Source organism: Thunnus maccoyii, chromosome 19, assembly GCF_910596095.1.
Source record: "Thunnus maccoyii chromosome 19, fThuMac1.1, whole genome shotgun sequence".
NCBI lineage: Eukaryota > Metazoa > Chordata > Actinopteri > Scombriformes > Scombridae > Thunnus > Thunnus maccoyii.
The window spans coordinates 9,140,456-9,162,886 of record NC_056551.1 but is presented as its reverse complement, the minus strand read 5'-3'; the positions used below and the strand labels follow the sequence as shown (position 1 = coordinate 9,162,886).

Genomic DNA, 22,431 nt, shown 5'->3' with positions numbered 1-22,431 from the left:
AAGGATTTTAATGTCATCCAAAAAAACACACTATCAATATTTGTAAGAAACTTCACAGAAAAACAAGCCCAAAGTCACTTATAATAAGCAAACTTGGCAACTGTGCTCCAAATTAGTTGTGATGTCACAATTCACGCTCGTAGATACACCCCTTAACCTCAGATTTTCGGTGGGGAAAGAGATTGTGAATGTGAAAACACCCTTCTAGTGTCAAACTCTGCACAGACATCATTCTGCACCATGAAGCTCAAACATCCAACTGAAGGAACAAGAAGAAAAACACATTTTTGACTGGAGGGGACTTTAAATTAAACCACATAACCCTTTAAAAAAAACAAATGGAAACAGCTTGTTATAAAATGTAATGTTTTCTATTTTGCAGGTTTGGCTTCTCACACCATTGGTTAATCCACTAATAGAGCTGAGGAGAAATACAATGTGGTGTGTCATGAGGACATTTGAGCACTAAAAGAATTTTCCTCTTGTCCTTAACAAAATGGGAATAATAAATGCCTGAAAATTCTCAGTCACCTGGGTCATGGAACAATAAATCTAATTTGCTTGCAAATAAAATGTTAGCCAGATGAATCTAGGACTACACTGCTTGGCCTTCACAAATTCACCTTTTTTAGGAAGATATCAACTAAATTATTATCCAGCGGCATGCCAAATTGTACAATGTGCTTCACAAATTAAAATGATCAAGTCAAGTCCATTTTTATTTGTAAAGCCCGATACTACAAATCACAAATTTGCCTCAAGGGGCTTCACAATCTTTACAGCAATACAAAATCCTCTCTCCTTAGACCCTTGATTCAAATCAAACTAATAACTGGAGGAAACCTCAGGAAGAGCAACAAAGCAGGGGTCCCTCTCCCAGAACATAGACATGCAACAGATGTAGTTTATACAGAATAGACCAAGAAAGTAAAAGCACATAAATTCAGCACGGACAAACAGGATGACAAAATTATAGATTGATTGATAACATATATGAAGAATCTGATCAGGAGTACATCACACAACCTCCATGATCCATCCAAGGTTACAGGACACTGACGCTGATTCCTTTCAGTCAAATTACCACTTCTATTATTAACACAATCATTTTTTCCTCTTTGTTTTGGTCCGAAAGTGGCCCTCCCCTTCAGTTTCAACAACTATCTTGTGGCCTTGCTTTGTAACCTCGTTTCAGGACATTTTCTATTAAAATCCCTGATGGATATTTGATTGTTTCCTTATATCAAACTCCCTTTTTGATAGGGTCAGTATGTTTTCAGCAATAGCCAGTTGATGCGTTTGCATTCTGTAATTGAAATGATGCATGCTCATTCTGAAGGTAAATTGGTCTGTTTGATTAAAATGTGACGAATTCCCAAAAGGGTTTCTCTTCTTCTGTTCTGACAGAGCAGCCGCTCAAGGCATGTTGGCTGCCTTGTGAACAAAATTCTGGTTCATGTATTATAAAAAAAATGATTTGCTTGTCTAACTTAGATTATTGTGACAGGGTCTCTGTGAATTTACTGAAAAGTTAGTCTTTGTTTTGCCTCATTATATCAATATGAGGAGCTTCACATTAGATAGCAGAAAAATGTATATTAGCTGGATAATTTTGGTTAAATGTGGCTTCTCTCTTACATTTAGTACATCTAATATGACTCCTGCTTCTTCACTTTATTAGCCTACATCAATAAACAGCCTCAAGAAAGCCACGGAAGTCACAGTGTCATTTATTAGTTTACAACACTCTATCAATTAGATTCATTTTACACTGGGAACTATCAAATGCTAGCAAAAAAGAAGCAGAGGAAATGAAAATGAAATAATTGCCGAGTGACTGCCTGCTGTAATCTCCCTGAATGTGCATTGTGCGGTGCAGTTAATACGTGGGACGTATCAGAAACAGTGAGAGAAAATGACATTGGAAATATGAGATTGCATGCTGCAAATTTGATGAAACTGGCCCCAGCTGCGTTCCTACATGGCGAGTCTAAGCTTTTACAAATGAATTATTCTGGCAGGATAAGGCACTTTGTCACAAAACACTCATCCTCTCAAAATCGTTTCAGAAATATGGCTCCGACTTTAATTTACTCCAATGGCCTTCACAGCCTCCAGATTTCAACCTAGTAGAGCACTTGTGGGATCAAATGGAAGAGGAGTTTTACAGCATGAATGCATAGTTGAAAGATCTTGAGGAACTACATCATGCTATTGACAATAATCCCTGAGAACAGTTTTCAATATCTCCTTGAATACAGGGACCTTTTGCTAAGGACCTAAGTGGAAGTTTTGAAGAAATGGCCTGTCTCTTGTGCAAAAACCAAATCATGTCATCATGTAACAAAACTGCATTAATAGATGAGACATTTGTTTGAAATACTCAGTCCTCTCAGCAGAGGACTGTCCTGAATCTGTGTGTTTTCCAGTCTTTCCTGTCTCTGTCGACAAGTTGAGGCTAAAAAATGCAATTAAAACATCCTGTGTCAGTCAGAGGATTGACTTCCTCGGGAGCCAGCTTATTTTCACTGGCTCTAGTAGGGTGCTGCTGCTTTTTATGCGATATTGTCCAAGTGCTTCGCCAAATGGGCTGTTTTGAATATGACTGTTTTAAGGCCTTTTTTCCATTTTATTCTTCAGATATTGTGGCTCAATTTACAGCAGACCACAGCTGAGTTGAAAGTCAAATCTTCACACACAAATGAGGTCTCTGTCAAAGATCTTTTCCTTACTGCAAGAAATGTAAGAAAGCAAATAAAGCTAGAAAGTCTGAACTTTTACCAGTAATTTAAAACTTTTTTCATTCCTGAAATGATGGCCTTGTTTAGAGTTTTGCTCATATAGGAGTGTTTTTTTTTTTAGAGAGACTATGTAGTCATTGTGTAGCTGTAGTCCTGTGAGTGAAGGGATTATCTCTACACCAATTTACAGTACTTAACATATACTACATGAGGACTGAACTACTGAGTCACTGTATAAAACTCTTTATGACAAACAATGCTTGAAGTTGCTGTGTGCAGCATAAGAGCACCCGTAGCCTTAGTCCTCATTGTACAAGAGGACGTTAATATACATGCAGGTAGACTATATTTAGTGTGAGACTGCAGTTTTGCTACTTAACTGTTTTTGAAAGAGCTTGCCCGTTGCCTCACTGAGTGCTTGATTCTCTACAGATGATAAGTTTGGCTACGGCCTGGTGTATTACTGTTTCATGGTTTGTGCATTATAGCAGTGCTTCAGACTTTGTGGAAACTGAGGTAGTGAACTGTGCTTTGCCAGCATTTTGATTCTGACCAGCCATCTTCATTTTTATTTCCATGCCTTTTTTGTGCTGCAAAGGGCTGCTTGGCACTCTGAGGGTCTACGTCATATGCATTGATGCTACAGACCTCAAACCTGGGGTGGGTCATCAGACAAGAATGTTGATAATGGATGATTAAGAAAAATGCCACATTGTGTTCCATGATAACTATTAACCAGTCCAACCTTTTCTCCCTTAATACCAATTCCGATACCTCAACTCAGGGTATCTATCAATGCTGATTCCTGACCTGATAGCAGCGCTGTGTATTTCCTACATTTAAAATCTGTACCACACTGTCTAGAACTTATTCAAATCATTTTGCTGTGACACTAAAAACTGAGTCGGTGGCCCTATGTGACTTAATTTATGTAACTGATGGCGGAAACATTGAATTTTACTTGGCATTGATGAAGTTATGTGGATCGCGTCTGAACCAATACCTGATCCGCTTAATAAGGTCAGTACTGGCCTCAATTTGGATCGGTATCACGGTAAATAAAATGTAACAAGGCAATGCCCTTTTCAAAAAAACTGATATTTTCCCTTGAGTAGAACACCTTAGTAAGAAAGAACAGACAGCACAACGGGAGAAGTTATCAAAAAAAAAATACTACAGCAATCCAACACAATGTGTATATCTATACAACAACACTTCAATCCTGTCTGACAATAAAAACATCAGAAAACAATGCAATCAATTCACTAAAACTAGTTCAGAAAGAGTTCACACCACAAACTGGCCTAGTAGTAGATCAGCAGATTAACTAACTATTCCCCTAAACAATACGAAGCAAAGCAGAAAGCACCTACACTGTTAAATTTTACAGTTAAAAACACTATCAGTACATAAAGATGTGTGCAGGAGAACACCGCTCTGGAAATCTCTTGCACTGGAAGCTCCGACACTCTTTTGTTAGAGACGCTGACTTAGCTCCTAATTACTTTATTGGTCACAGGTGTAGAGCCCGCCCCAAGCAGCTCGCCAGCAGAGAGAGAGAGAGAGAGGGAGAGAGCAGGTGATCAGTATTATGCTATCAAAGCATTGTTCAGCTGTACCCTTTACAAAAAACACTTGGTAAAGGTAAAGGTTGAGGTTAGGTGACTGAAATACTTGGTTAAGGTTAATGAAAGACCATAGTTATGGTTAAAAAGAAAAGCGAACACTAATTGCAAGTTGTGTAAATTCCAGCCTCCCACATAAAAGTTGTACTTGCTACACGCGAGTCCATTTAAATATGAACGTGATTCCTACAGTAGGGATACTGGGCTTGATTTTAGGCAGTGATCAGTTCATATCTAGTGTTTGCTGTAGCCTTGCTAGGAATGACGAATGAGTGCATTACCATCGACTGATATATGGTGTGGACTAAGCATACATTTGGCTTTTATTTATTCTCTAAATTTATTCACACATGTAACGAGAATGGAGGCTTTAATGATCCCACTGCATTCAGTTAATTGGAGCGTGTCAGACTGTAATTCTTACAATTCCCAATCCCGTTTTGGATAATATTAAATTCACCATCACAATGAATGATAAACTAGAGACTCATTTCATTAGTTCACTGCCTCACTGTCTCGCCGTCTGTAATTATTTTCTTGTATCACATTTCAATTATTCCTATCTCATCCCATTACTTTGTATCTATAGCTATCTCTTGCTCTCTCTCAGATCCAGGTAGGTGTTATTAATAAACACATCCAGAGCTTTAGGGCTCTCCTGGGCTTGACAGATTGACCCAGCAAGAGACATTACAGTGATTTAGATTCTACATAATGGCAACATAATATTAGCAAGAATGTAATGCTGCACACTCAGTGAAAATGACTTGGACAGAATTAAATTGCAATAACTGACAAAGGCTGAAGGATTGGGGCTTAGATTGCTTCCTCTGTTTAATGAAGCACTTTCATCCCAAAAGTCAGCTTCTGTACAGCTAGAATATCTACAATTCACATCTGAGATTAACCTTATACTGTATAAGTACTGTTTTACACCTGATGGTGGTAATCATGATGTAGAGTATGTGCATTTTTGTACAAAATGCAACTATAACAAAGTGTGATGCAAAAAGAACCAAAGTGGTTTTGTATTTGGATTGACTACTCATAGGTCATGTCCCAGACTGAGAAAAAAACTACACAACATAAACCTCAAATGTTTCAGTACTCTATAAAGTGCATTACTTTAGTTAAAATATACTATACTGAGTAAAGATGATATGCGTTTCTTACAAATGTGCTGAAGTTTTTTGGATGCTCACGAGGGTGAAATCTTAAAATCTAGGTGTTGTCAATACAAAAAGTAAAAACTTTAGAGAAAGGTCAACATGTCAGTTTTTGTTATGGGTTAAAAAGCTCATTTAAAAGAACTATGTTTAATTTCAGTGAAATTTCACTGGCATGCAGCATCAGTTTTCTGTTCCTTCATTGGAACCAGTGGATGATATACTCTGTTGGAGTCACACAGCGAAACAGTCAATACTCACATGTTCATATGTCCAATGTCAGCACCATCTGGTGTCTCATGGGGGCTCAAGTGGACACCATCGCAGATGAACAGAACTATCTACTACACCAGCATGGATGAGCACAGACCCAAGCTCTTTTGAGCTGCATATTGACTTACTTCATCCTGAACACCTATAAAAAATGATGGAAAAAATGATACAGAAAGCAATCTTTGTATCTAAAACCTTTCCTGTCTTATGAATAATAATTCTGTGCCCCAAACAACCTTTCGACTTCAAACACAAACTCTGGTGTCAGATACACTTTTCTTGCCAGGGGAGCAGTGAGCAAATGTTCAATCTAGACAATACCAGAGTTAATTGGGTGCTGCGTATCTTTTAACAAAGCAATAATAGAATGACCATGTTGCTAATCATCATTGTGCTATGTGCAGTTTGCAGATATATACCACATGATCTCTTGGTATTTAACTTCAAAGTTACCCTTCACTGCTTTTTTGTGCTACAAACATTAGGTTGTCTATGATGCTCAAGATCTTGATTTTCTTCAGTTATAAAGAGATGAATGCAGTAGTGCCTCTGTGGGTTGGTTGAGGTTAAAAGCGCACACACTGAAGTGACAGGTATCAGGTAGAAAAGTTTAAATCAGTCAAGCGAAATCAGTGACTGACATTCTGAACGCATACATCAGAGGATAACAGCTGTCACTTACAGACCTGAGGCTAGATGTGTAAATGTGCTGATTTAGATCAAACTATCTGTAGTCTTTGCCCCATATTTCTAAAAATACTGTGTATGTATTGTTCCATGCTATACATCTTAGTCATGGCGAAAAGGTACTTAAATGCACAAGTCTAATGCTGACTCTCACATTTAGACACAATGTCCCCTGATAGTGACGATGCATCTACCTCATGTCATGCACACCTATCACGCACTGATGTATAATGAGAGCGATATTAGAACAGCCTTTACAGTTTGGATGGTGCTACACAGACTTGCTCCCTCACACAAGCACACGGTGATGATTGTAAAGAGAATAATATTATATCATTGTTACTTTCATCAATCCTCACAAATGTACCTTTTTACACATTACTATATCATATCCATAATGTGTGGTGAGGGCCTCGTGTATTTTGACTGTGTTTGATGTACGCACTCTTTTGTGTAAAGAGAAAATAGGGAAAAGGTGAAGGGGACTGTCTCCTCTGATTATTTTTATGATGATAACTTAATTTCAGACGGTGAAGTTCCAAAAGATGATGCACAAAAACAACTGCTCATCAAAGTATAAGAGACACAAGCTTTGACCCTATTTTAGGAATTATTTATTGGGGATAAAAGCCCATAAATAAATTAACATCTGATGATTTTCTCGAATAATTAATTTTCCTACCATTTCATTGCAGGGATAAATAACAAAAACCCAAGGGGATATGAGAATAATCTGTTAACAATATGGTAATAATGAATTACTGAACTGATCAGTTATTATAAATGTGTTTAAGATCAACTAGTTCAGTCTTCTCTGCTTTGTGTTTGAGAGAGAAATGTTTGGCACACAGAAAAGAGGAATAAGGAGGAGCAGGCAACATTTGATGATTAAAAAAAAAAATTGCACCAGTCAGTCCTGACAACAGGGGTGTCAAATGGGCTGCCCCCCCCCGGTGATGTGGAAGCATCTGCATCTCAGCTGGTGTTGCTGGTATGTGGTGTCAACTCAGTCTCACATCAAAATGTGTAAAACATTTCTACATTCCTTTTATTATCAGTGGAAAATGCAATATTTTAAGATATTTTGGCACTCAAATGTGTTTTGATAACATTTCTAGCGAGAAATGTGCAATTTATTTTCATAATCTTCATTCAGTGGATGTTTAGTTTGTTAGTTGTTACGAAGATTCTTTCAGGCTTTCTATTGTTGCTATGGTGGTTGCTATGGATACTGCTATCGCTGAAACCACATAGTTGCATGTTATTTGAATCACTGTCTGCATTGTGTATTTATCTGAGCCGTTATGTTATTTTATGTAACTGTTCGATGATGTTCTTTCAATAAAAAAACGTAGACTTTAGAGCACCCAAGGGATGGATTGAATTTGAAATGATTAACAGATTTTTTGTAGAGGAAGAACATTAAGTGAAAGTTAATGAATTTTGGATAATAACATGTTGTTATAGTTACATTACTGGGAATAAAGAAACAGAAGAATGCATTTTAAATTCATCAATAAACTGCAGGAGACAAAAAAAACAAACAAAAACAAAAGAATTGACATCTCTCTCTCTCTCTCTCTGTTTCTTTCACTCACACACACACATACACACCCTTAACCACTGACCCAAAAATCAGCGTTTTACCAATTTGGGACACAGCTTTTCTCCCAAATTGTACAAACCGTCCCCACTGAAGTGCTCTTAGGTCAGGTGTGTGTCCCTGAAAGTGACTTAAGTCATACACACACACACATACACTTTTCATCTGTTCATCCATGGATCACACATGTTTGCAGTAGTGCTAAATTATCTGTGTGCATGAAAATAACCGCTGAGAAGTAGGGTTGTGAGACAATATATACATTGAGACGAAATAAACCTGAACTGAACAAGGTTTTCAATTTCCGTTCTCACTTGTTATTGCAACAACAACAACAGACAGCAAACTTGAGTCAAAGCTGCGACCACACAGTCAAGAACACTGAAGTCATGCATGAAAACTGCAAGGAGATGATGAGGAAATGTATCTGGAAAGTTCCCAGATAAGCTCTTGGTATATGTAGCAATAGACTTACAGGCATTTTCTTTTCTTTCTTTCTATCGATCTATCTATCAAATCTAGCTAGCTCTAGCTCGTTATATGGCAGCCTGCCTATCAAAAGATGTCTAAACAATAGGCGTTGCTAAGAAATTGGACGTGGGGTGAATGTTGAGCACGGCATTATACAGTAGTTTCTATGAAAGGTAAAAATGACCCCTCAGCAGTTCAAGTTATAAAATGATCATATTTTTTTTTCTTTTTATTCCACACCTCCCATAATTCACTAGATGATTAATAAACCCACTTTAGGGAAAAGTCATGAACTGAGAGATGTAGAGAGTTACGTGCATTTGAAAACGCCAGGGGGCTAAAAATGACCCCTTGGCAGTTCTAGTGCTTAATGAGAGAATCCCTGTGGAAGCTGGTGAAACGTGCTTCCACCATCAGCGAGTGCTGCAGGCAACTTCAAATAATGGCAAGCTCAGTGTAAACATACCTCAGCTGAAATATGAAAGATAAATGTTTTCATTTCTAACTATACTGTCTAGAAAAAGCACAATTACAAATAATGTTTATAGTGTGTGATGAAATATATGAAAATGGCGAGTGCAGGGATGAAATGAGTGATGTGAAATGTAAAGTTCAGTTTGATAACCCTGTCTTCATCCTGTTTATATGGCCATGGTACAAGATTTGATGCAATCTAGTGCAAAGGCAGGTTAGGGTTAGTACCCATGATCCTCAGCCACCACTACCTTGGAGACAAAGACAGTCCGCTTTACGTTACGTTACAAAGCCTTTATTTACTATTATATCTGCTATTTACTTTTAATTACTGAATTTACTCCAAACTGAATAAGATCTTTGTGTGCAGTTGATTCATTGAGTCCACACACCCCCCTTCACACACACACACACACACACACACACACACACACACACACACACACACACACAACAGACAGGACAGACGGAGGGACGGATGCCCAAGAAGTTCTGGCAATGCTCTAGGACATGAGTGAGGGAGAATGGAATGGGGGAGATATCAATGACCCGTTATTTTCACCTGATGAGGGATCTTCATCTGAGGATGAGGAGCCGACATCTTGTGTATGTGTGATACAGAGAGTGTAAGCACTATGTTTCTCTATTCCCAGTTCAAAACAAGTCATTATCCAAAATTTGTTATTCTTCTTCTACAATAATTAAATTATTCAAATGCGTCAATTATTTTATTGTTGTTATTTGTTTGTTGTAGTCTACAGTTTATTGATGAATTTTAAAATATATTTGACCTTTTTGATCTGTAATGAAATAGCCTAAAGCAAATGTAAAATTAACAAACCCCAGAAACTGAATTTTAAATTGTTATTTTGTCAAGTCCTGTTTAAAAAACGTAACTGCTTCAAGAAATGACACCTTTTACGATTGCTGATACTGTTGCAGGGGAAAAATGACCTCACTGGCTGTTTTAATGTTAGGGCGTAAAACATAGATCTTGCATATTCATCATGATAATACGGTTAAAAGTAGGCCGAATCAAACAGTTTTACATTGAAGGACGTTTGTCACTATTTTCACAAAAACAGAAAAAATAAATTAATAAATAATTAAATAAAATAAAATATGTAGCCTATTGAACTTTCAAAGGGTTCTGTGAATCTGTCTGGGTTGTGTCCATGAAATGTGAAAATTAAAATTTCATCGTAAGACCAAACCAAATGCATCGTCTGAAAGGTCTCAACCTGGAGGGTAACATCATGTCAGCCTGAAGATGATAAATGGCTCCTGCTTTGAAATCTTGAACCTCTGAACCTTGAACCTGGTGCGTGTTTGAAGGCTTATCATTCAGCAACAAGAGGGGCTACAGATAAAGGACCAGCTGTTATAGAAAGATCTTGACCTCAGCTGTCATGTTTAAGGTCACTGTTGGGCACCAACTGGGGGCGCTGTCAAAAATGGAAAACGTAATTATTACCCATTTATCAATTAGATTTTTAAAATCTGATAACACCAATGTGATTCCCACCGCCCCCTAAAACCCCCTGGAGTACCTGCAGTTTAATACTGCCAGCTTCTAATTATGGAGATATATCAATGTATTTAAAAACTACGATTCTCATTAGAGACGCCCCATACAACTTGTTATGAAGTGTACAAATCAGCCGGCATGCTTCCAGAGTTTCCAGCGTAGGGTTGTAGTTATGGTTATAAAAAAATGGATCTTTACTCAACATATCAACAATCTACTACAGCCGGAAAATATTTTGTACTCCATCAAGATGATCAGGTTGAAAAAAAAAATCAGGAGGATGTCAGTTTAGCTGGTATTGTTGAAATGATTTGTTTCGAGTCGTGATCACTGTCAGCGGGTGTTCAAAGAGTGATTAAGAAACTTTTTTTTGTAATTATGGCCTCCATATGTTTGTGTAATAGTGTAATAAACTGTTTTGAAATAATCCAGGTTCGTTGAAAACGTCTAGGGGACTAGTGTACATGAAAACTACGGAGGATCACAGGGGTCATGGAAATAGTTATAAAGCATTTCTTTAATTAATAAATAATTGTACAATTAAAAACAGGAATTAATAAATTAGTTTACAAATCAATTAATTTATCCACAAATAAATAGACTAAATTACAAAGTAATTCATTATTTGATCATTTAAAAGGTCATAAAGAGGAATTATAAAAAGAATTTACAAATTAAATAATTATCCATCAATAAATTGCTCAAATTAAAAAGGGATTCTAACTTTATAATAGTGAATGAGTACATTATTTAAAAATACATTAATGAATTCCTATTTGAAATCTGTTTAAAAATGCAGTTTTAAAAAGAGAATTAATTAACTGAATTTGCAAACTGAATTAAGAATACAGCTTTTAATTGTGCATTTAAAAGGGCAATTCCCCGTCCCATTTGCATTTCCATTTCCTCGCTGCTTTTCTTTTTTCCTTTTAACTATTGGATTTGCTGAGTCATTTAGCTTCTCCATTTAGCCTTTCTGTGACACTTTGGTCCCTGCGCTGTTAACATGCATGTTCAAGACTGTTGTTGTCGAGGCAGTGACAAATCAAGGATGCATGACCTGAGGCAAGAGACAAACAAGTATGAGTCTAATAATAAAGAGTGTTCATGATAAAAAAGAACAAATAAAAACACACATATGACGGTACACTTACTCTGAGTTGGTCATATAACTCCATAGACTACCACTACCTCCATGTACAATCTTGAAATGAGTTCATGCTTATTAAACTGTTGACAAATGACTTCAGCTGGATGTTAAAGTTAGCTGAGTAGAGTGAAGTTACACAGGGGCAATGCTAACCGCTAGGCCAACTTGCCTTTTCTGATGTAACATGTTTGTTGTCTTGGTGGCAGCTTGTGGATTTGCATTTGTTGCTCCCAACACTTGGCAAACTCTCCATGGCCTTCAAGAGACGCCATGGGTTGGTTTTCCTCCTGGCCTCCTCAATTTTTTGAGTCACCAGCTGCCACTGTTTCTCAGTGGAGGTTTCACGTTTCTACATCACATTTGTGTAAGTTGCATGGGACAACGACTGGCTCCAAGCTAGTTGTGAAGTCCCAAATCATGCGTGCATTTACACGCCTTAAACTCAGATTTAAGGTGTGTAAGCACAGAGAAACATTCTGCACAGTGAAGCTCAAATATCCATGTGAGGTAATAATAAGCAAAACACATTTTGAGTGGAGGAGGACTTTAAATTTGATCAAAATGTATTTTTGTTAAGGAGAAGTGACTCATCATCCACATGCAGGTTATGGTGAAAAGAAACTGCCAGAGATGTGCATTTGGGCTGTTAGTATAAGCATAAATTAGACCATATATACTGAAAAAGCTCAAGTCTTTTCTTTGTCACATTAACAGTGCACTATACTGAATGTAGCAAATCCATAATAAACCTTCAAAGACCATTGACGTGCTTGACTACATTTGAATCGGATAGAACGGTGAGGGGTTAGGTGTAAGATGTCGACCAGACACTTTTTAAGTGCTGGCTTTGACTCTAAAAGGGTATTTCAGAAGTGGCTGTCTTTGCTGTGCTGTCGTCTAGACAGGAGCAGACAGCTAATGATCGGTAAAGATCGGGGAATGTAAGAGAAGGAAAGAAAGAGGGAGCCAAGCAAAGGGTATATTTAAAATGCACAGACAGGTGAACTTAAAAGATGGACTGAAGGGAAATAAAGAGCACAAATTGAAGTTGACCAATTTGAGAGCAAGCAAAGCGAGTTAGACAGACAGATGAACGCAGACGGGTTGACCAAAAGACAAATTTATCCAATCATAGAGCGACTACTGGCTGATAATGATCAGCACTTCTGATGAGGCATGGAGATCATTTCTGATAAAAATGAATGTGTAGGCTACGTTTTTTGGAATCTTCAAAGCTGTAAAAAGCACACAAAGCACATAAACTTTATATACTGTCCATACTTTTTTCTCAGTTTTAGACTTGGTCCACATAAAACTGTAAAATGTCACATCACACTCTCAAAGATTCACATGTGTGCACGTATGCACACGTACACCTGTTCCGTAGCAGATGACAATCGAGGACCGAGGCTGAGATAATCAGTGAATACTAGAAAGGCAGCTGATTAACAGCCACTGCAAGCTGAGGCAAGTTTGAGCAGATTAGCAGCTTTCTGAAGAGTTGAGAGGACAAAGATATGCCTGTCAGGATCTATCCATTTGAGTAATAAGGTACGTGTACGTGTGTGCGTGAGCGTGTGTGTGCGTGTGAGTGTGTTTCAATATGTCTCTACAAATATCTAGTGTGTCCGTCTTTCTTAATGGGACCACATGCGGCAAAAAAAAAAAAATTATTTCAATGTGTTTTCTTCACAGCGTAGAGTTGAGGCTCATCATTTTCACTGTTTACTGATTCTCACTGACAAACGTCCAAGATTATGTTTTTTTTAAATGAACAGTGCAGTTTGGATTCTGTGTGAAACAGACAAGAACTGCTCAGAATGTGCTTCTGATAATATAAATGAAGAGAGAAACGTGGAGAAGATTCAAATGAGCTGCATTAATCAATAAATTGTTAAACTAGCATATTTGGGCTACAAATGGCACACATGGTATTTTTTATCCAAACACTCATCAATTCCCTTTTGCAATTTCCTCTACTAGCTGTGTCCAGTCCCCCCCTCCACCCTCCCCTCCCCCCCAAAAAAACCTGCTTTGTGTGCTTCTTCTCTCCATCACAGGAAAGGCACAACAAAAGCCAGATAAGGACGAGGAGCTACAGTACATATTAAAAGAGAACAGACAGCTTAAAAGACGATTGCCTGCACTCTGAGCTGCATGTGGAGTCTTCAATATCCTGCCAAATTGTTTTGGCCTGTGCTGTTAAACATGTCCAAGGATTTTCCAGTGGAGGAGGAGGAGGTAACGAGCAATATGTAAGCCAATTAAAAAGATGAAGAGAAAGAGGCCCTGCGTGTCCTAACTGGGTAAATTTAAATGTTTATTCTGAATATTAAACACAAGAACAATTGCTGTTCTGTAAAATGCCCTACATAGTGAGATATATCATGTAAAGTATGGTGAAAAACGGGGAGAATAGTGGCAAACTGATGAATTATAAGATGACATTAATCAAAAAAAAAAAAAAAAAATAGGGAATGAAACAAGAAAGAGACATTTGCTTAGAAATATGTTAGGCTACATACCAAGCAGAAGAAAAAAGTCAGAGAATGGATGTCAAACGAATTAAAAGAGACAGTGACAGATCTTCAGAAACATCTCAGTGGAGGGAGAGAGAGAGAGTGAGTGAGAGAGAAACAAACAGAGTGAAAATGACAGGAATGAATAGAGGAAGCAGAAACACAATAAGACAGTGCCAGACAGAGAGAGCAATGACACCCTGGGCGATCTTTTTAGCAATTTACTTGACACAGAAAACTGTATTGGGGATCTCAGCGGGGACACCAAAACAGAGCATTCGTTTCATTTTGAGGCAAACCTATGTGGTTAAAAATGGATAGAGCCAAAGCAAAGCCAAACACGGCTTTCTAATCATTTTTTGGGTGGGACTGCTGCAGAGGCAAATACTGAAGCAATACTCTCATATGATCTTAGATGAAGTTTTTCAAGCTAGTCTAAATAACAAATATTTACATTTATACTGTTAAAATTAGAAATTAAAGCAAAATTGAAGCATTAGCACCATCATTCCTAGTGTAGATGATGGTGTTTGTGTATTTACACCCAGGAGCTCGGTTGCATCTTTATAAACTTCAGAATCTTATAAAAATCTTAAGTATATTGTACATATTGTTGTGGTGCAGTTTGGTTTACAGATAGGAGTTGTCACAGCACAAATACAAAACAAAACTTTGACAGAGTTAATATTGGAACAGGTTAAGGTTTAACAGTTACAAGTGTCATTGTGTTCACAGATATTAGCCCAGCCAAAGACTAAAAGGACAGCTTCACTGCAGTTACTGAGATTTCCAGGGTTTCAATGAATTTGTCAGCCAGAGCTTGTGTGTGTGTTTGTGTGTGTGTGTATGTGTGTAAAAGGCAGAATGGGCCTGTGGCCTGCTAGGTGTGTGTGTGTGTGTGTGTGTTGGCACTGTGTAGTCTATAACTTAGCCGACTCTAGGAAAATTTCAAGGAGAGGAAACACCCTACATTGCAAATTAAGTACAAAATATGTAATATATGTAATTATATACAATAATTCATAGCAGTGATTCGCATCTGATGCATCTAGGTCGTTATAGTGATCAAAAAATTCATCCTGGGTTGGCAGATCTGGGTTTAATATTCCCTGTGAGCCAAATAATTACTGTCAAATAAGCCTGAAACACATAAATCTTAGCACATGCAGAACATAATTTTTAAGTGTGAGTCCCAACCACATAGCTTTGGCAGTGGGTCAGTTGTTGTCTGTCAGCTAGTCAGGTTAGCTCCAGACTGGACCAGATGTCCAACCTAAGTCGGATGACGTTATGTCTCTGCAAACACAAACAATCAAACATCTTAAACCATGTGGGACTGCATTACCTGAATGCGCTTATTGCAGTGTTGCAGCCCACCTGTGTTAATCAGTCTGTCTTTCCTGTTCTGTACAAACGAGCATAAGCCGCAGTCATCCAGGAATTATCCATTTCACTAGCAGTTGTTCTCAGCTGGACCTCCAGGTCTACAGAGAGCTGCATCTTTAAAAACATGAATGAGTATTAGCATAGACATTTTGGGATGCTGTACACTTCTTTTGCTGCTGAGACTTAGATTATTACCATACTACTGTTTGCTCAGTAAATATGAAGCTGAAGTCAGTAGATGGTTAGCTTAGCTTAGCACAAAGACTGGAAACAGGGGGAAACAGCTAGCCTGCCTCTGTCCAAAGGTAACAAAATCTGCCTACCAGCATAAAGCTCACTTATTATTAACATAGTAAATGCTCTTTTGAAAAAAGTGATAAAAGTCTTAAAAGTTGCCAGATCTAGCTAGAAAGATGCTAAGTTGTCAATAATGGTTACTGCAAATGGTTTACAGTATGTTAGCTTCATATTTAATGTAAAAAACATTCTTTTAAACTTCACTGCTGGGTAATAGTTGATTTAAGTTCATCATAAAAATGCTACACTTGTTTTGATGAGCAATTTTATTACATAACTCATTTTATATTTGACAATAACCAGGTTAGAGTGAGCATTACTGCCATATTGACATTGCAATTGCTGTTACAAACACAGAGCGTGATTTAATTTGATGCTGCCAGGGAAAAAAACTAGGCAGAGATTTACGTTTGATTAAATATTGGTAAAAATAGGTTATAAATAAGAATAGCGCAAATGCCCAACAACAATACCTATATTAAGACACAGCACTCTATTATTCTCTGTTTCATTCTGTTCTAGTTTAATCCGTTAAATCCATTCAGCTTTTATACTTTGGAAACACATGGATTTATGTTCCTTAAACAGTCGCAGATTTGCCATACACCATGCAGAGACAGCGTCTTTTCCATCCCTATAACAAAATCAATTCAGCCTGAATGCTGATGAAGAAAAAATAACAGCATCACATAAAACAGGTTTCTCCTTGCCCTCCTCCACTTTTACTACCATCATACCAGCTTCGTTTATACGGTCAGCTTTATTAACTTAAAATCAATTCAAGGGCCAGTTGTTCCCTTGAGGACAGGAAGAATGAGCGTCTGGAAAGATTTTATTGTACTTGCCACAGAAATAGAAAGTACTCAAAAAGAAGAGAGGGCACTTAGATGGATCCAGATTACAGGCTCACTTGTGGCCAGATTGGCCGTCCAGACCAAACTCTGGAGGAAGAATCCTGGATATGAAAAGGTGATAGTGATGTTTGGCTTGTTTTATCTATTTAGAATTTCCAGATGAAAAAAAAAAAAACACAAAAACGGCCATCGAGTGTGAAATTGTGAGGAAAGGCTGAGGACATAATCTATCATGACATATCTTGAGAATGGATGTTATTTTTGAAGATAGGCTATATGATGCTTGAATATCACATTCAGGCATCATTTCAGTGATTTTTACTGTTGCTACAGAAGGTCATTGTGTTTAAGAAATTAATTTTTATGAAGGCAGCAATGGTGTTGAAAATCTATTCTCTCTGTGGAAATAATGCCCATGCTCCGAGTAACAATTTTGGGGCAGTGCAGGCCATTTTTTCTCTTTTTTTCTCTTTACAGTCCATCGGTTCTACATTCTTGAAAAAAATACTATGAGTGAACACAGGTTGATTTTTACACAACCTAAAAACTAGAAAAGAAAACAGAAAAGAAGAAACCACAAAGGATGAGTCATTTCATAAATATGCTCAAGTGACAAAGCCCTCTAGTGCCAATTAATTATGACGTGACGAAAGGAAGAAATTATTAATATAGAGCAACAAACATCAACGAAACATCTGACTTCAGGAACGACACAACACAACAATTCATTAGACAGGAAATTACTATTCGTGAGGCAACATTGCTTTTTTAAACCATGACTATGATCACCCCCAAACTTTAACATCCTGGTTATTATTGTAACCATGTATTACATTACTCATTACTTTACTTTTGTTACTCATAGGTCAAAGTTGCCTTAATTATGTTAAATTTCAAGTAATTACACCACTGTAACTAGTTACAAAGTTATGTGTTCCTGCCCAACACCGATGCAGGAATACTTTACTATTGTATTGGCGTGACCTGAAACCAGTGGCTGCCTGGAAGCTTGACTTCATCTTACTCTAAAACAGTCATAATGTAAAGTGTGGGTGACTTGTGGTAAATGGGCTAAAACATGCAAAACACCAGCACAGCCCCTTTGAAGTCTAGTGCTATAGCACAGTAGGCTGGGCCTTACCACACTACTTACTCTCTACGTCCCGCAGTCTGACCTCAACTACTATCATGAGTGTGTATGGGTGACTGCATATGCTCATGTGTGTCTGGGTGTGTGTGTGACTGTGTGTTTGTGAGAGAGAGAGAGAGAGAGATTACACTTCCCTTTTGTACATTTTTTATGTCCTGGTGCTGGATGCCAGATGCCAACTCCCCACACACACACTCTCAGTCTACAGCCGGAGCCTGTAAGTGTGTTTATTACCTCCAGTCTTTGGACAGTAAAGAACAGGAAATGTTTTTCCTCCTCCTCTCACCTTCATGCACACACACACACACACTCACACACACACACACCACCTCTGTCACTCCCTTCTACTTTCTGCTTCCCTCTGTCTTTTTCACCCCCTCCCTCATGGCCTCCCACATCCTCTCTCTGGGTACCAAAAAAGGCTTAAGGAATTTATAAGAGTTTATTTTATTTTGGTTCTTAATATATTTTCTGGACCGCTGCATTATTGCTTTTGTGTAAAAGCGTGGGAGTCAAAGCATGAGAAATACAGGAAACGTTTTTTCCCCTTTGCATATAACTCCAATTTCAATGGTGTTTCCTTAATTTAGTATACAAAATGTAACTTCAGGCTACATTGCTCTGGGATGTAGCAGCTCTGCCTCTCACCTGCTCAACCTGGTCTCTTACAAATTATGTTCAATTGAAACTATTTCTGCATTAGATTTACATTCAACAGCAGTTTGGTGCCAATGCAAGAAGCAGTGTGATACTCGCACGGAACAGAAATAAGTAGAGGCTGTACAGAAATATGACCATCGTATTTATACTACATAGGTTCAGAGTTATCTAGACCACTGACCTACATCAAATGTGTGGGTGTAACGGTAATAAAATGGGTTCAACCTGATATGTCAAATGTAAAACAATGTGTATTCATCCGCAGCTACAGAACTGGGTGTTAAGATTTCTACAAAAAAAAACAGAATAACACAAAATCAACAGCAATTTGTATTTTAGAGACTGCATAGCTAGTTGGTCATCTAAAACTCTTTTGGATTTTACAGGGTAAGTGGCTACTCTTCTTTTCAGCCCAGTATTTTATAAATATATAATTTCTCCCATTATCATCTCTACCAACCTCACTTCTTTTCCTCTGTTACTTCTGCTTTACTAACTAAGCATCTTAGTTGTAATTTTCTTGCTATGTTCTTGTGTCAACAGCTTGTCAACAGTGATCAAAATGCCAATTTCAAAAACAAACTAAATAGCAAAGGGAACTTAAAAAAGAACATCGTTTCTTCTACTAGTCATCTCTCATTTCTTCTATGAATTACTATTCACTGCTGGCCTGATCATAAACAGACTATTAACATGGAATCTGGGGAGTCACTTTGATGCCTCTGACATCTCTGTAAGTAATGAGGAAATTTGCAGCTCTAATAAGGGTGTGCTGATTTTCATGTCGTCACAAGGGTGGGGGGGGAGAACTTCTTGACAAAGTTCATCTGTGACCACCACCTCCCAACTGAGTGCTAAGCGGTTTGGACACCAGATACCACCATTTACATTCAAACAGTCAATTTCCCTTGCAAGAGACCACACCACAACAGAGCACAACCCATGTGTTACTGAGAGTTTAATTAGTGACATAATAAATAGTTGTTAAATGGATGGAAGATTAAAAAAGATGAAAGCAATGCATAATAATTCCCGCAGGTAGTTCAAAAGGTAGAGCAAGAAACTGACACTTTGAGGCTCAGAGGATCTAATCAAACAAGGGATATGTGCTGGAAAAGCATGGACTTGTGTAAAGCATTTAAATTACCAACTGCAAGGTTTGAACATTTCTGATCCAGAATCAGAGGTTCCAGACTCCTGTTAAACAAGAGGCGAGGGGGTGAATTCTTACATTTGTTTATGATCTGAGTACAGTGTGGCTATGCATAGTTTGTATTCCTGATAATATGATAATAGATGATAGTAGTTAGATAGTTAGTTAGTTAGTAGTTATCTAGCAGTGGTCTGTTTTGGATTTATTCTGCAGCAGTGACCAAGAATATTGAGAATCCATTCTCATGGTTGCAAAAAGCAAAATACATTTTATCCCCTTTGTTGTTGAAGTGAAACAGCCATCTCACCTCTGAGTGGCACGTATAAAAGAAACATGAAAAAAAGATGTTTGTTTGATGCTCCCTTAATATGGTTTACAACTTTTACAAGTGCACAACACCTCGCTGAGCTTACTACTTTGGAGGCTCAGACCATCTGGTGAATCATGCAGCAGTGTTCCCCCTATATTCATTCAGCAGCAGTGCACCACTGCTAAAATTTCACACGATCATTAATATTAATGGGCTACTAATGATTTTCACTTGCACACTGTGCGAGCACAATAACACCCTACGTTACTGTGGAACTGTACAAGAGTAGCATAGCTCCATTAAGGAATAGGGCAGTGCGTAATGTGTGTGTGTGTGTGTAGTGAGTATGTAAATAAGCGTGTGTAGTTGAGCGAGTACAGAGAGCAAGCGGCAGAAAAGTGACAGTGAATGCAAGCGGAGCAGAGGAAAAGGTCAGCAGTAAATTGTCAGTCTGGCAGTAAATGTAGTACAGGCTACAGTGTGTCACTTCATAAATGCTGCAGCTCATCGAGACCAAGAAATTATTCATCTATCGAAGGGGATTAGACCCAAAGTTAGCAACAACGCATTAGCTTAACCTGACCAGACTCACTTAAGGTGGACTGACCTTTAAGGTGGAACGGCTATTCTCATTTTAGTGTCAATCTCAGCTGCTCTTTAACAGAGAACGGAGAAATGTCTGGCTGATGAGTGTCTTGAGTCTTTGATAGGCCTACAGGCTGCCAATCGTGCTCAAATGTTTCAGCACTGAGGACAGCATGCAGCGCTCTACGTGCATCGACTGACGAATGGTTCAGCACCACCGCCAATAGACAGCGACGGGCCAGGTGCACTGTCTCACTACCATGTCTTTCTTACACAAGAATAACATAAACATAGAATAGACACTGCAGTCTACAACACTATACAAAGCCTATTCAAACATTAAGTAGACACAGCGATCTACAACACTACAAGGCCTACAGATACAAACTGTATCTCAAACAGTTAACAACTCCACAGGCAGTGGTACAGACAGGTGCCGAGATACAGTAAACATGGAGTTAAACAGATTAATCTAACATTCTGACTGATTTCTTCATAACCAAAATTTAAGCTAATAAAGACTAATTATGGATGTTTGTATCTTTGTTGAGTCCTGGAAACGCCCAGTATTTCCCAAGAAAAAAGCAGTGCAATAAGAGGAAAATCTTTAAAGATTTACAGAAATTGCTCTCTTTTTTCTGTTTTATACTTTTTATCAGCTTGTGACCCCACATATTTATCAAGGTTTGATAATTAAGTCTGAAACTAAGCACTTATAGTAGCAGTGGCGTGGACAGAACCCAAGCCAGACAGGTCATTATAAAGAAACAGAGACAGAGCTTCTGCACAGGCTTATTCTCAAACCACATACAGTCAACAGCTAACTTAACCACTTACAAATGCAAAACTGGGGAAAATACACCTTATTCATAGCCTCGGCGGGCTTTTCAGTCCCAGTACATAACATAACTTCGATAAGTTATGGAAGTTGTATGCTCACTCACCCAATTGTTGTCCCTGCTCAGCCTGCTGTAGTTTAGTGTAGTCCATTTGTGTATTCCACCATCCTCCATAGAACAAAATAACCTGAACAGGTTAACGAATTGTGTACATATCACGGTCCCTTTTTAAGACTTCATCCTCCTCTCCTTCATGATGGCATTTTGTCAATGTTTATGTCCCGCTCAACACACAGAAAAAGTGAGGTTGGATAGTCTGGCCGTTAGCCACTGTCAGGCTAGTAGTGCTAGCAATGACGTTAGCTTGATTATGCGCTGTTCTTACTCTCTGGCTCCTTGCGTTTCACTGCACTCAATTTGTACTTTCTCTCCATTTTACCCCCTAGCTACAGTGAAAAATAAAAAAAAACGCATCACCTTGACAGTGACGTCACAGTGTGCGACAATATGCCGCACTCAGGGCAGTTTGCTAGCGTTTAAAACTCCCGGTAGCTAAATAGAGTGGCAGGGGCCCAATTAAGGGGGCACTAAGGGGGTGGAATCAACGACAAAACAAACAAGCTACAGTGTCCCTGCTAGTGCTGTTTGCTGCATAAGACGAGAACCCCTTGACTGTGGTGGGGAGTCCTCTCTGCTCTTCAGAAGCATGGATGTATTATAAGAGCTGGATACTGGACTAAAAATGGCGCCCATTCAGTCCTATAGGAATTGCTCGCCTGACGCATACGCCATAAAAAGTTTCTAGCTTCCGGGTTAGCTTCCGCGTTGTGCGGCCCACTGAATGTGCGCAGTACATTATCCATGTTAAGAAGACATAACACACACAGATGTGGTCTGACTTTTTATTTTTTTGCCACAATCAAGACACACAAACACACTTTATTAAAAATATTTAACTAA

At 38.3% G+C, this 22,431-nt stretch overlaps 1 long non-coding RNA gene across 7 annotated transcripts in view; it reads right to left on the bottom strand.

Moving 5' to 3' along the window:
* Positions 1-22,210, bottom strand: part of LOC121885250 — a 98,911-nt gene extending 76,701 nt beyond the window's left edge. For all 7 annotated transcript variants that reach the window (XR_006092510.1, XR_006092508.1, XR_006092515.1 and 4 more), the window contains exon 1: positions 21,577-22,210. This is a non-coding gene — a long non-coding RNA (uncharacterized LOC121885250). The remainder of the gene's footprint in view (positions 1-21,576) is intronic.
* Between the last annotated feature and the right edge of the window lie 221 nt (positions 22,211-22,431).